At 33.0% G+C, this 17,151-nt stretch overlaps 1 protein-coding gene across 3 annotated transcripts in view; it reads right to left on the bottom strand.

Moving 5' to 3' along the window:
• LOC145692189 (actin, cytoplasmic type 5-like) overlaps window positions 1-17,151 on the bottom strand; it is a 46,911-nt gene that overhangs the window by 17,346 nt on the left and 12,414 nt on the right. Inside the window, exon 1 of one of the 3 annotated variants that reach the window (XM_081767498.1) lies at window positions 70-143. The exons of the other annotated variants lie outside the window; for them this stretch is intronic. The gene's annotated coding sequence lies outside the window, so the exon portion shown is untranslated. Of the gene's footprint in view, window positions 1-69; window positions 144-17,151 lie in introns of those variants that run through there. 3 annotated transcript variants of the gene reach the window in all.

Below are 17,151 nucleotides of genomic sequence, written 5' to 3' on the forward strand. Positions count from 1 at the left end.
TCAGCGCTAGCAGAAGAACTACTGGAAACTAGTTTTTAAAAATTAGTTACGATATATAGCATAACTTACACTCTTTGAACGAAGAATAAAGCACTGTCCTCTTGAACTATAAAACGTAAACTGTTTAATACCTTAAGTGATTTGCCAGACGACTGAGAAGAAACTAAACTAAGAATTATTGTAGGAAATCGTTCGGAAAGAATTAAAATATTTTTCCAACCGATAATTGTGTCATTACTGTCACGCCTAGCCAACAAATTAACAATTAAAATGAAATTTCCAAGAAATCAGAATGCATATAGCGTGTCGTAATTTTTTTTATATACTAAATTTTCTTTTTTTATGTATATATACTGTTATTACTTTAAACCTACCGTTCTAATACTGAAGAACTGCATAAAAATGGCTCAATTACCATACACATTCCAATTTGAAGTAGGTGGGGAAGCCTTTATGCAGATCATGCATGCTTGCGTATTCTTCACCTATATGTAACGGAATAATGCAGTTTTAAAGCAAAATTCTTCAAAACTGTCGTCATTTTCATTATAACGCTAATAATACGCACTCAACCATTAGTTTCACGCACACTTATTTTTTCCGTTTCTTTAAGGTAGCAAATATGTCCCATTACAATACAAATGGATGCGAACTACAATAAATCGATAGGTAAGCAAGGTTTTAAGTGTGAAAGTCCCAATTTGAGTCTTCATGTTCAGACTTTCTTCCAGAAAATTTTGTCCGGAGGTGCAAAATCAAAATGTGAGAGGGTTATATTGGAATACTATTTGCTAAATGAGGTCCCTTGCACAAGAGTGACATGTGATCGCTACTTACACGTAATTAATATTAATTCCGGGGTGGGGTGGGGCTGTCGATTGGCTAACTCCAGGGAAAGTTGAGGCTCAATGGCTCACTCCAAGATTTTCCAATAAATATGTAATGGTCCAGAATTTAATAAAAAATAGTGTTGCAACATTAGCAGGTCTCTACTAAATTTTACGATTTTCACTTAGTGGTGAAAATTGCTCGTCAGCGGTTTGCAGGCAATTGGGAAGTTTAAAAACTAAATATACATTATTTTTCGATACTCAGCGTCACCCTGATAATATCTCGTTCTCTATTTGATATGTATTATTATGGCGGTTTTTCCTTTCTTTGAGTTTTTGAGTTGGTTGAGTGTACTTCCAACCAGAATGGAGTCAGCATATTTGCAGAAATTTAGAAAAGACTCGTTGAAAAAACATACTTGAAGGACTGCACTAACAAAAAGAAACGTACGTGGCATACGGAGAAACGTATACTACATTCGTAAATCCTGTAGTTCCTTGACTGATGTATCCAACATCTCGCAGAAAGCATAAAAGTGAAAAGCTGTGTTTTACACGCACTTTCAGTATAAGTGTGATGACGTCATCTACAGTCACAGTACATATGCATGTACCATTTAACCGTAACCGTATGTACGGATTACTAATGAACACATTTGCAGACTATCAGTATGCAGCATAGTTACAAGAAGTATGTAACATAAGTTCTATATATGTGTTTGTTACACTCATTCATTAGATAGAATCACTACTGTGGGTATTCCCCTTACGTAAGATTAGATACGGAATGCATATTGTATATGCTTTATACGGATTTTTCGTATGTCGTTTAAAAACTATTAGTATATATACAACAAGAAATGCAATATGTATACAGGTGTTAAAGAACATACTTTGACTATCACGTCAGTATGTTATTTCCACACCTTTATATGTCCTTCGAATAATAGTATAAGTATTTAGTAACTGACGGCAAGATTTTTTAAATGCTTTATGTGGTATTTTGACATTTATATCAAGGAACGACCAGCATATTGTACTTGTCGTAATCATTCACGAAGATAGTGGTGTAAGGGTATGAATTTTTTATCATTTACATGAGTAGAAAGTGCTGCCATACGTTTTTCTTATGTACTCTAGGAATATAGTATAAGTTGTAACATGATATCAGATGAAACGATACCAATTAACTATTTGCACTCGATCAATATAATATAGGTAATAAATGCGGTAGGAAGCACGATAAGTTCACGATGGCTGTCATTTATTTAGATGCCCCCACAAATGACAAAAAGGAAATAGATACTGTATATAGACGGCCAGGATGGACGGATGTAGCATACAGTTCACATATGTAACAGTATACGTACATAACATACGGAAGACTATTGGATGTCAAATATACTGTAGCAGCATGATGTAGATCTAAATGGGAAAAGGACAATACGTGTGTAGCATACAGACAACGTACGCTCCGTACAGATTTACGTAGTAAACGTACTATTCCGTATATAAAATTTACTGCTGTCGGGGTAACTGATTTTGCTCAGTGTGGGTAATAAAACATGGAAACGATAGTGTGATAGGTTGGTATAGGAGCAATTTGGAACTAAAATTTCCTACTTTTGTTACCATGGCATAATAATAATAATAATAATAATAATAATAATAATAATAATAATAATAATAATAATAATAATAATAATAATAATAATAATAATAATAATAAATAAGTAAAGCGTATCTGAACCTGATATTAGATTAAACAAACATAGTAAAAACTATATTCCGATTACGGATTATTCTTTTCATACATTAATGATTAATAGTTGTGATTTTTTCTCTTCTATTAAGCATATTGCACTATTTTTATGCTATAATTATAATGCATTATTGGTACCAATTCTAGCAGGGTTTTTTTCAATAAGGTGGCAGATTTCTGACGGTTTCTTCCATGAATTTGGTTAAATTCTCTGTGATATTATTAGCAACATTGATTAAAAAAAAAAAAGTCTATTTTACCAATAACAGCTTCCAAGGCTATCATTCATCTGTTAATCAAATGAATGTTGAAATTTCAATGAACCAACTGAGAACTCATAGTTTTGTTCTATACAATGCTTATAGCATATTGACTTTAGTATAACGTAGGTCTTCTCATTTAGAGTGCCTTTTCTCCTGTAGAGGGTTCTGAGATTCCGAAACATCCTACTTTTACATGTAGAATTTTGTCACCTTAGATGAAAAGTAAAATTAGTGCAATCAAGTAGTGGCAAAAGGCGATCTGTGGAAGCAGAGGTTACAGTATATACTAGAAGTGTGCAAAGACGGACGCGCTTCGTACTTCAAAGTGTTAATTAAACGTTTAGAAAATCCAAACAGAAAAGTAATTTCTACCCCTTCATTTATACTTCTTGATTTAATGATTATGCATTCTTATTATTGATTTAATATTCATTTTCTATCTACTTATAAACATTGTTAAGAATTAATCCTCAACTTAAGTTTAAAAGTTTTTCGCCTACAAAAGTTCAGCACCGACATTGATAAATGATAGCTAACTAAAAGGCAATATATATTTTAAAAAGACTAAAAACGAAAATTGAACACACTCTGAGACTTCAAAAATAATGAGTGCAATTATATGCTCCATCATCATGTATATATTCTTTCTTTTGCGAAGAATATTAGGGTTTTGTCAGTCAATCTTTCTTCCAACTAGTTATGGCCCACAGGCTTTTGTGAATGTCGACATCAAGATCACAGATATCAAATATACTGCACCAGAAAATAACTACTATTAATAAAATGTCCACAACTGATTGGCTAATAGCTGCTTTGTTCTCCGTACCCCTTCAACAAAGAAGAGTGAGAGTTGTTCTATTTCCAGAGGGAAAAAAATCAACTTCTTCATGAGAGCCTTCTTCACTCCTTTTGCTTCGGTGCCTCCTTTCAGGAAACAAGTTTGCATCAGGGATCAAGTCAGAGTCTTTACCTTTAACACTTTAAATACCATGTGCATATATATCCTTACACACAGACTTGCTCTATTACTGGAGCCATGTACATATATGTTAAGCACATTTCACGTTTTCTTTTATTCAATAGGCCAGTAAACGCTACCGGCTCCAGAGCAAAACATCTGATTTTATGATTGGTCCTTAAGCTGTTAAACGGTGGGTAATAATGGCCACATAAATTTCTGTGGATCTCCTATATGTCGCTACCTAAAAAATATGTTTTCAATAACTTCAATAAATCAAAATTGTATTTCCAGTGAAAGAGTCAAAGTGTCATTTTTCGGAATATTAAATTCATAAACTTTTTCAAGAATAAGAAGTCATCATTCTATAAATTTCATTGGTTTGGAAACAGCTAAATATATACTCTCAATTATATTTATAAACCCAAAAACATAACCTCACTAAACACAGAACAGCCTCAGACTAAAATATACATCTGGCTACGCTACTAATAAACAAGTCATCGCATTAAAACCATACGAGTAAATCGAACGAGATAAGTCCAAATCTGCAGTTCGTTTCTTGATTATTCTGTTCTTTCTTGAGGTAAGTCGAATCTTCACTTCTTCTCGGAAAAAAAAAATATATTTCTGGCGACATCACTAACAGGTAGGTCATCCCATTGTAAACGGTTGAATAAATTTTGGGTTGCTTGCCCCGAACCTGAATACCGTTTATTGATAGTTGTTTTTGCTTTAGAGATATATGGTTTTACAATTACAAGACGTTACAGACAACATGACGAACACATAGTGAATGTAAGATCGATTTTTTTTGTTTATATACAGGGCCGATATTTAACTGATTAACTTAATCAGTAATATGAACAGATGCTAAAACAGTAAATAAACTTACGAAAATGCCTAAGATAACCCATTAAAGCTGAGTTCACATTTTGAGCTTGTAAATGTCTTCAGCATACAAAAGAGTTTTTAAAATGTATTTTTGTAGTTATATATTTATACAGTGATGGATCCCGATTAATAAAAGCTCATAACAGAGACAATTTAAGGAATACTGGCATTTCAATCATTAGTTTTAAGTTTTCAGACATTGAGTAATAATAATAATAATAATAATAATAATAATAATAATAATAATAATAATAATAATAATAATAATAATAATAATAATAATAAAATAAATAAATAAATCTAAATATATGTTGATTCGAATACTACATCTTAGCTTTATTTATACACATGCTACATTCATCTGTTATTATTATTATTATTATTATTATTATTATTATTATTATTATTATTATTATTATTATTATTATTATTATTATTACCTTGATAATTCAAAACTTATCACAAAAATATTTCTCCAAACAACACGACAACAAATTTTCAAAATAACAGTAAAACAAATTATTTCAGAGTACTGCATTCCAATATAATGTTACAGAATTTGAATCTTCTTCTTACACATCATCTCGGAAACGCTTAGTACTGTTTCACAGTACAAACTATGAATTTGTTCGTTAGTAATAAGCACATCTCTACTGCACAATTTAAAAAAGAAATGTTTTAATTATCAAACAGTAGTTCCCAACCTATCTTATGTGCTTCTTGTTAACCTTGTGTCAACCCCGTCTTACAACAGATCCTGATTATTCCGTTGGAAAACTACACAAAGTTGTCGCTCGGATGACATGAGGAATTGTTAATATGCCTCGGCTTCGTTTATGATGTTCTGTTTACTACCATAGGATGATAGAACACGACAGTATTTGTTGCCTCCTGTGTTTAACTCTAATATTACATATGAAGGAAAGCGCCCCAAAGCAAAAAGCGCTGAGTTCATAATATTTTTTTTCCAGGAGAGCAGAAAAACCACGCTCCGAAACTGCCTCGAACTTAAATAAACTGTTCATGTTATATGTTAATTAATGTACTACAAGTTGAGATGGCATGATTACAAAAAAACAGTTTTTCAGTAATAGCCAAGTTATTGTTAAAAACATTTTGGACAAAGTGTATTTTGATGCGAACACACCGAAAATGATGTATCTGAGACTCCATAAATGAAATACAAAAATATATTTGAGAATATTTACAGTGGTAGAAACAACAGTGTATGAGGCATGTAGAAGTATAAATTCAGTCTTTCTATATGCGAATATGAAAGGGTTATACGCCATAAAACGAACGTACATAGTACAAATTGAAAATAATGAACTTTTGCTATAAGAATACACATTAACATTAATATGTTTTCCAGTAATATGCTTTCAATTTCGTGTTGCGTTTCATGCGATATCTACTTCCTATTCCAAACAGACGCATTCGGACCCACTTCCGTTTTCAGTGCAACGTGCAGGCTGTGCATCAAGTGCGTCAATATAGAACTGAAGCACAGATTCACATCTCCAGTGATCTCCGAATCGTTTCTTCATGAGGCATCTGGTACGATGGCAATCTTCATCCTTCGTTTCAGTGGTGACATATACTGTTTAGAAGGGCCGTCAAAATTGTACGTTGAGTATTATTATTATTGAAAACAACCCCGGGAAGTCCTTGGTTCAAAGCTTTCTTGAGGAACACACGTTTCATGTCACTGATACATGTAATTTTTCGTAGGAAATTGCCTAACGCTTTCACATCCCTCAAATGCCAGTCGACACCTAGAACTTTTACAGTCCCAATTTCGCGGATGCTTACATTGCAGTGTATCTATCAGGGTTAAAATTTCAGAGTATTTTCCAAAAGACTTTTCACTCCAAACAATCGGTCTGCGGGGAGATGGAAATGCCCTCGCACTGGAAGGCGCACAGTAATATTCTTGAGGAAGAAAGGATATCTTCGCAACAACCACATCATTAAGGCATGGACAACATGTGTGTTTTTATTTTGACAACCGCATCCGTTGGAACAAAATCGAATGGACTTCGTAGAAACATCAAACTATCGCCGTACAGACGCCAAGTGATCTCAACAACGTTCCTAACCACAGTAGACTCATTCATACTGATAACACGCGAAACAACTTGTAAGCTGATGTGACTATACTTTCCTGCATTGTCAAATAGCGCATTCTGTTCCGGACACGGTGGACATAGTGCTTTCTGCATCAAATGCTATATTTCACGACCGTTTTACGCAGTGATATATTGACTCTTGAACCGAATGGGTAGCACAGATTGCTTCAGCGCTGGCGTTTTATAGAAAATCTGCATCAAAAAGTACATCGTCCGCGGATGGACTTAGCGCGTTTTGATTTGGAGCTCCTCAAATATATATTTCATCACCCCGACTATTGTCAGGGTTAATTTATCAACCTGATAATAAAAGAAAAAAATAGGAATGAGTTTCTAGGGTAAAAAAAATAAGAATAAAAAGAAAGAAAAACTTAATTAACATTGATCCAGAAATGCTCACTTTAGGCATTAGAAGCGTGAAAGAACTTGACAGCCTTAAAATAAATAGATAGACCCCTACAACGTAATCGTCAGATAAACCTAAATCCTATCCACCGAAACTACTTTAGTTAAATTGTTTGAACTAAAACTACTACGAGGATTTGTTTTTCCTAAATACGGTATGTGACATGTTACTTTATGCAGGGAAGTAATCTATTAGAAGTATCTCGTAAGCTATCTTTCTTTTTTCTCTTTGTAAAATTAATAAAATTAGTTAAATTAATGATGTTCTTTCCATGGTCTAATTACTTAATATAATTAATAATAGTCGCCAAGCGCACACTGAAAAATGTCTTCTACCGTTCTTTTAAATGTAATTAAATATTATATTTGAATTCACATACATATAGCGACGTATTGAACATTATATATTGAAGAAATCACCGTGATAATGTTTTATACCGACACGGTTTTGTCGTGGACGAGATTTTCGTCTCGGAAAGATTCCTGACTGAAAGCTTTTTGCACATGATGTTCTGGTTGCAAAGTTTAGTACGGGAGGATTTGACCCAAACCGTTAACAAGTGCATAAATTCTGTGGATAAAAGCTGAGTGACACTAGACTGAGTAAATCGTGAGGAAATGTTCCCGACTTTTACCTCTGTAGGAACTTTACAAGCTTCGATTACACTAAGGATAATGATCGGCAACAACTGGCATCCAAAATTAGCCAATTGATCCTAAGGTCACGAACTGAACGACAAAGCATGTCAGCTACCACTGAAATTCTGTGCTAAACAGTGAGTATTTCGAACATGTTCTATAATAATAATAATAATAATAATAATAATAATAATAATAATAATAATAATAATAATAATAATAATAATAACTTCTCGTGATTTCGAGATTTTGGAACACCTTGTAAGGGCCTTTTAAGAAATAGACGCATACTCATTTTATAGCAGCTTTCTTATTCTTTTTATTGGACATATGCGCAATCGCTAAGCGTAACCAGTGCAGGAAATGAACTGTTAGGTGTGTATCAAAGTTTTTTATTCTTCTTTTATATAAGACATAAAGGTAGATTTTTTTTAATAAAAAAGAAGGTATGCAAGAAAGGTATTATTTGAAGACGAAGATATGTAATTAAAATATGAATTATGACCATGACGAATTAGTTTTAGATGCAAATGATGTTACACGGACATGAGTTTTAATTTCGTGTTTGATAACTAACTGGTTCAACCACAGGACGTAATTGAAAAAACCTCTATAACAAAGAAAGGTTAAAATATATGATTTAATTCATTTATTTAAGGAAAAAATAGCAGTAGCTCACTATTAAATGCAACGAGATATCTGTGTAGTAGTCCAAATCATCTCTTTTAAAATTAAACCATCCTCTCATTTTCTTAAAAATAAATAAATAAATAAAACAAGCTTCAAGTTACGATTTCAGGCTTGCAATTGTCGAAAACATACACCAGCAAGACTTTGAGAATTTTAATATGTTCTCTAACTTCCGTAGTCCGTTACAAAGGGCGTTCAGAGTACAAGGAAATCAAACCTAATTACCAAAGTATGAGCAAAAGAAAAAGTTTGTACAGTACGCTTATGTACATGGAAAAGTAAACACTCTTTTTTACACGTACGTCACAAAAGTAATTTACAGTATCTGGACATGAATCTTTTAAGCTATGTAACGAGCTTCAAATAGAGATCTTAAAGGTAAATAGATCAAAATGACCAAAATGTGGAGGTGATTCCCTTGTGCACTGAATGCGCCACATTAATCTCACGGTGCACATATTCTTAGATGCTTCATTAACTTTATTTTTCTATCATTGCTATCAATAATTCAGAGTGCAATAACGGTCCTCACTCAGTGGCGAATCTAGAGGGTAAAATCTGGGGGGCACCCAGAATCCAGACCATGATAGGTAAATCATGAGTTTACAATTTTTCATGGGTCCTGCAGAAATTTCCAACTTAACTCTCTCCCTATGGATATTATGGCTAGGTTGTACGTTGACATTGTGGACCTCAAGTGTTGTTTTATACGTTGCAAAACAGAAAAACTTCAACGAAAATATATCTAATGTTTCAAATATTTCCCAATAAACAATAAAGGGCAATGCTTACTATAAAATTTAAAAAAAATATAAATATAATAGCTTCAATTATTTTTGTGACTCAAAAACTGGTACCTAGGTCCCTATGGCCCACTACTGGATTCGCCACTGTTCTCACTACATGTCTCTACTGACCCGAGGTAAATTCTATTTTCACAGTTATAGAGATATAAGTATTAGAACATGCTTAATATGCACAATATTTACTTCATCTTGCTGTGTATTGAGTAGCCATTGTGTTTAATCTCTTTCTGAAACACTACGGTGTAGCGATTTTGAAGTTTACTCCGAGAATTATTTACATTAGTTTCATAAACAATGTTAACAAAACTTTATACAAATGTCAATCGCAATTAAATTAGTTCCACTGTAACTGGAAAACATTCACAATGACCTACTTTCAAAATTAAATTTTGGCGCTCATCTGTGTTTGAAATTGATTTAACTTCCTCTAAATATTATACACCGTACACGCATCACTTGTATTACCCCAGGAGTACTTATGTGTGTATAGTTCTATATATCAGCAGAAGTGCTAATTCTTCGCACGAAAAGATTTAGGTTTAATAAATATAGAACTGTAAATTTCAATCTTGTAGAAATTATTTCTCTTTCCCTCTTCAGAAGTGGAGTAATGTATATACCGAATTTCGATCTCCAACTTAAGCAAATCCCTACATTATTAAAGAATCAGAAATATGAATATTAAAGAAACTGCCTCCATTTTTCCCTTTAGGAGTAGAGTTTCAAAAAACTATAATACACGCTGTTGGTGGTGGTAGCTCTAGTTTAGTGTCCCTTTTCAGTACTAAGGCTATATGAGACATGGACCTAAAGTTTAAGCTGGAATCCGAACTACCGTATTAAGTTCAAATTTCAAGGATCTTCCACCAGGAATCGAACGCAGAACCCCGAGCACTAAATTCGCGCGAACTAGCAACTAGACCAGGGTATCTCCGAAACACGTGTTCGATTTTTAATTAAGAATTTATGTAACGAATTTAACATGTCAAATTTTATCGAGTTCTCACTTTGAACATTTTGAGAATAAGAAATAGAACGCTGAAATACGGGTTCAGTTACATTTAATGAGAATTTTATATACCGAGTTTCATCTCTCTAACTTTCGGTATTCATGAGATACTCAATTCTTGAACGTAAAAATTTGAACTTTACCTCCCTCAGGATACCACTTAACCTTCCTTGGGATACGAATTATGAAAAAAGCCTTTCTTATCCCTTGGTTCCGCGACAAAGAAAGTTGTCTGTTCAAATTTCAGACTCCTAGCTATACGAGTAGTAGTATAGTCCGAGTGTTGAGGATGAGCTAATTTTACTCTTTTGTATAACAGTACAGATATAGATGACATTTCAAACACAATACATGTTGGTTACGTGAAAAAGACTAGTTTTCGAGTCCTTCATTTTTATACAAGCAAAGATTTTCCTTCCGCTTTCATATACAAATTAAGAACACGCAAGTAGCACTGTCAGAGTGTATACCGTGTAAAGGAGTTTGGTTTATCACAGTCCTTGTAGAGGAATTTGGTTGATTACAGTGTATAACTTGTAAATGAATTTGGTTCGTATTCTGAACGTTATACTAACTTTCTAATCAAAATAATACTGCAGGTAGTCCACCAAGAAAGGATATCTATAATTACTCCCACGGGAGTACATGGGGAACCGATTTTTGATTGTCCACATCTCGGAATTAACTCAATAAATCATGTCTCTCCGTCCGATTCGATTCCTAACTTTTTACCCTCTATATCCTCCAAAAAATTAATACTGATCCATCAACAGTTCTTGAGATTTTCCGTCTCCTGGACGAGCAAACGGCCAAGCAGAGAAAGTATATAAAAAAGACTTCGATTTAAAAAAAAAAACTCCTTAATAAAAATAGAGAAAGGTGAATTGTAACAGTACAGTATTGTGGAGCTGGTAAATGAGATAATCTGTCTGTTTCAACGTCGAAATGATCACTTCATGTTTCAACACTTTACAGTCTTATTATTACACGAAAATCTCTTCTAGAATGTCTTCTATAAAATACTCATGAATTGCAAGAATATTCTGCAAAATTTCTGGCATCAACCAAACTCCCAGCAGGAATTCTTTACGTTTTAATCAACTATTGATCGTTGTCTCATAATAGACATTCGTTCGTTAACAGTGTTGTATTAGAGATCTCATCATGTGCTTCAACAATATATTCTTGTGTTCCTTTCAAAGACATATTTAATCTATGTAAACTGAAGGGAAAATCCTGAAAAAACTTCAATATGATTTGTTGCCCTGCACATTCTATATAGTACTGTTCATACAATGATTTTTATAATTAGTACTATTCATCTTTAGACTATTGTGTTAGGTGTTGTTAAGTCGTTGTTTGTTTCAAGTAACAATCTCCTTCAAATCAAGTACCAGAACAAAGTGCCAGAGTGAGAAGACCGGAACAATCTTTGTTGTCTTTTAGAATTCGTGAACCGTTCAGAATGATGGATGGAACTTTGTCAGCAACGGCTTCCAGTGTTGAAAGAAATGATCTTTATTTATTTTTATATCTGCACTTTTAAATATAAGAATAATATCTTTACTTTTTGAGTTTTCTTTATAGTACATTAAAAATTGTCAAAATTAGTTATGCATTTTTTTTAAAAAATAAGGTTCTTAAGTTATAGGGATTCGAATCATTCTAAGGTTATAGAGAGATGAGTATATTCTTACTGTGTATATTGTATTACTACACCCACAACTTTGAAGGAAATTTAATACTAATCCAATCTCTTAATAGGAACTATAAGTACATGTCATTGAATATTGTTTACTGACATTACTGCGTACAATTACTGACCGGTTTAGTTTTTAATCTATCATTAGGCCTAGTTAAATTACAACACAAGTTCACTATCAATAACACTTACTCAAAAAAGAGCAATATTTTATCCTTTTCTAATTAAATTAGACCCAATTAGAAGAAGATATAAGACATCAGAAACAAGTTTTCCTTAATTATTATATATTTTAAAGAAAAATGCTTTAACTTTACGTAAATATCAAGGACTCCTTCGCGACATATTAAAAGAGTGTTGTTTCAAATTCTTAGTGTATATATTTAGCACAATTAAGAATTAACTTTGTCTTCAAAGTTTAACGTCCAAGATTTATGCTTTGAGGCTAAAGAAGACGGCGATGGTAATAATGAACGATATAGTGGAATGAAGAAAGTGGACGGAAATGGAAGAACCTCGAGAAAGCCCACAACGCATTGTTTGTCCACTACAAAACCTACTTAGTGAGAGCTTAGATCAAACTAGAGACCCCATGCACCAGACGTGAGCGATCTACCACTGACCAACTGGGGCCTCCTAACTAAAAACTTGTAGCTATATTAAGAAAAATGCATGTAACCGCATCAAGGCAAAACGTCGGAACCTATTGACAGTTAGCACATACCTCAAACTCGATATTTCCTATGTTATTCATTAAAATGAATATAACAAGAGGAAAGCAGGACCTGTTGATACGGAAAACAGAATAGTTCCGGTTTTCATCGTTACACATTATAAAATATTTTCCATTATTTTTAAAGTAAACTTTCAACATAAACCACACATTGCTAGCAAGGAAACGAACAAAATGAGGAAGAAAAACTAGGTATGCTATGTCCAACGATAGCTTAGGGCAGAGTGAAAGATGAAGTCACACGGAAATAGTTAGGCAACGAGGAGACGTATTTAGCACTTGGATCGAGCTGGCTCTCACCATTCCATTTCGATTAAAATACGCATCCTAAGGGGGAGGGAGAGGATCCTTATACATCTTTCAATGTCCATAAATTTATCTTTCACATGCGAAGAACGGAAGTTCGACTATTATCTTGTAACAAGAACACTAGATATTTAAAAATAACTAAATCTAAAAGTTATTCGTAAGAAACTCAACACGAAAAGAATGCCCATATTATGATAGTGAATCATAATAATCACACACCACATGTGTTGCACGAACTGCTACTACAGAATTTTATCTATTTTGATGATCAAACAATTCAGCCCAGGAATGTTTCAGATAATTGGGAAAAGTAACCTGTTAATTAATGTATTGCCCCTGATGTGTCTACTAGATTTCTAATCGTGATGCACTGATTATGCCTACTTTCTATGTTCGTGTTCATTCACTTTTGTTGCACTTTCAACACTTTCAATTTTCTAATAGTAATATGCTCTACATTTTTTATTACTTTCACTTCAATTACTTTCCAAACATCGATACTTATCTAATTGTCACCGTCGGAAATCTTTATTCACGACAATATTGTCTTTCCGTCCTTATTTTTCTTTAACCGATTTCTGTTTGTTTCGTGTTCAACTGAACACGGAACACGAAGTATATCAAACTAAATTTTTACTCACTGCTTTATGTCTAATTTAACATACTCAGTAGTAGAAATATACTTAGTATTCCGAGGAAGAATAATATTTCAGTTCATATATGAACGACTTGGGAGAACATAATACTATCTCACATTTACTAACTTTCTAAGGTTAACTATGCAATTCATTGCAATGACACATATCAAACAAGCTTCCCCCTCCCATCTGCAAGCACATTTCCAAAATTAAACTCTTCAGTGATTCGAGAACAACTCATTCCACCTATTAATTCAATTTCACTGGAAGTGGTGTTTCCCATTATGTTCACCCGAGCTGCTTATATATCAACAAGTACAAATGTAAGTACATCAAATCAAAGATCGCAGAACTACAGAGGGCACATGAGTCATTGATACTCATTATATGACAATCCACAGGAAGTAAGAGTAGGTAAATATAATAAAATTAACAAAAATACGTCACCTTTAAGCCGGAAGAGAGAGAAAAAAGATTTTTCAGTTTGAATATTTAGTTATGTTTGCCTACCTTCCTATGTGTGATACTATCAATAACAGGTGAGTATATGCTAGGCGTGAAGTAAGTGGTAATGATGGAAACAACATGAATAGAATTGCTTTGGAGTTTTGTTTCCACGTGTATATATTAGAGGCTATTCTTGTTTCTAAATACCAGTTTGTTGCCAAAATATCATGAATTACTACAGTTTTGGATGGTTATTTTACTTTCTCTTTACTAATCCTTTACTCTTTAATAATTAAAACAATTGCAAATCTATTGCAGTTTCATCTTAATGAAGCCCTAAAATTCTAACTTGACTTTTGTTGAAATCATTTTGAGGAAGAATTTTCAAATACTAGCGCTTTCAAAATGTTGCGGAGAAAAATTTTGCTCATCTACCTCCGTTCGATTGTCGTTACACATTATAATTCAGTGTATTTCAAGTGTTTGATTTTTATATTTGAAAATTTAACCATCAATGATCCATTCTCCTTCTCGCTGTTAACTAGACATTTGTTTCATCAATGCTCATTAAAAGTCTGTTCCTTCTATTTTGCAAAATTTGCCCATGCAATTATTTTCTTTACATTTGTTAAGTTCATCTTATTTATTTTATTTATTTATATTTTTTAGATTGACAACGGAATATTTGCCCTTTAAAGGACACTACGAAATTGAATAATGATAACGAGATGATGTATAAGAGGTCAATACGCAACATTCATGTCCTCAGCGGGATTCACGTCTGCAACAGATAGATTTTGGGATCTGTAGCAGTAACGTAAGACCTTAGAACATTCGTCCATGGTAGTAGACAGGCATATTCACACTAATTTGTATTTTCCAATAAGAACATGAAATTGAATCACACATAATGAATTGAATCACACATTTCATAATTCAATTTTATGAAATATAAATATTAAAATAATCATGTGAAGAAAAACATAAAAGAATATATTTAGAACATTTCAAGAACATTTTCATTTCGGAAATAAGAAAACAGGGTTAGATGGCTAAGAAAAAAGATCTCTTTCCGACTTTTCAGCTCAACTTTTCTTTCTTTGTCATACAGTTTGTCAGTTTTGCTATTCAATAAAATGAGATTATCTAACATATAGAAGTTAATACTCAAAAGTTCAAGTAAAATTTATGATAACTTATATAAAAAGGAAAACTTGCATAAAAAGGTGTCAGTGAAATTTATCCTATATTTCTTTGAATTCAGGGACTAAGAGAAGTTCACATGAATTTATTTCATTCCATATTTTTTTTTTTTTTGTTTCATTTAGATTAGTGTGTTATTCTAAATAATTTCTAAATAAGAAAATGAAATCTTTCAGTTTAAAGTCTCACTTTCATTCATTTTAAAATCTCATGATTATGCACTTTAGGCTAAGAGAGAGGGATGATTAAGGCAAGTGAATGATGATGATAAAATTGGTGGAAGAAGAATTTGGAAGGAAATAAGAGTATCCTGAGAAAACCAGCGAACACGATGCTGTCCACCACAAATTTATTTTGCCGGGATCGAACTAGGGACCCCACGCACCGGAGGTAAATGCTTTACCACCGTATCAATGTGCATCCAATCTAAATATAAATAAAAACAAAGCTTTTTAGAAAGACACAAAGATGGAATTTTGGGGTGGAGTAAAATAAAGAAATGCGACTGAGACTATAAAAGGACGGGGCACTTTAAATGGTTCCCTATAAACTATCATAAATAATAGATAATGATTTTATAATCTCAATGCCATTATTTTATTTTATCCCACTAAGAATACCAATTTATCATTTTTGCGCATTTTTAAATCATTGTTTTTCTTTTAAATAAGGATTTTAGAAAAGTTTTCTGTTATAATATTATTTATTATTCAATTAGTTCTGGCAGTATTTCGTATTTCCCAATGATAAATAAAACTAATTCATGATTTTCTGGATGTTGTACTGTATCGTCAACTTCAAAGAAGTTTTGGTTGCATAATGGAATAGGATATAAAGTTGATAGAGAACAATTGAAGCATTCCACTGAATAACACTGTATCGTTCACTTTGGAATGTGTTGGGCTACCAGTGGAATCATGCTATTCGGAATATAACTGACATACAAACTAAGCACTTAAAAGGTGCAATATGATATTGCTCAACTATTGATTGCGTAGTGTTTTATTTTCCCGCCTTGAAATCTAGGAACATACAACAGGTTTCAGTTCAGCCATTGTCACGAGGTAAGAATATGAACCGTTCGTAAGGGATATCTAGTAATTTCTTGATTATTCCATTGAAATGTTCTCAGTATCTGAACCAGGGGTCCTATAGAACCAGAAGAACCTTCTGGCTCTCCTCAAACTTATTCTTGCCAGAATAGTTCTACATTTAATTTCGACAAAATTTGTAATTTTATAGCGTAACAATTAACTAGGCATTTTCTTTTGGAGATACCATATGAGTGTATCATAAAGGGAGTTATCTGTTAATGGTCGATTCGGTCGATTGGTTGAACGCGAAGAGTCTATTGTCCAGCCAATTGAAAGATTTCCTATTTTCTGTTGTGGATTAGATCTGGTCGACCAGTGCAATCGGCTAGGTTGCTTAGTAGAAATATCTGTCGCCGGAAAACTTCCGTAGAAGACAGAGGAGTTGGCGTTCCGATCACAAGTTTTGGAAGTATGGCAGTCTGGGGAGTAATAGTATGTTATCTTTAGAATTGTATGAGAAAAGTGATTGTCTATAAAATATCTTTTAAACTAGAACATTGCAACCAGAGAAGCTGCACAAAATAAGAGTCAAAGCAAATTAACTTTAAAATGACAAATGGACTGTAAATAAAAAAAAATAGATAACACAATCGTGAAGCCGCTAATATAAATGATTCTACTATAGATGAATATATTGCTT

The sequence above is a fragment of the Thermobia domestica genome, chromosome 1 (assembly GCF_964235325.1).
Source record: "Thermobia domestica chromosome 1, izTheDome1.hap1.1, whole genome shotgun sequence".
NCBI classification, from domain to species: domain Eukaryota; kingdom Metazoa; phylum Arthropoda; class Insecta; order Zygentoma; family Lepismatidae; genus Thermobia; species Thermobia domestica.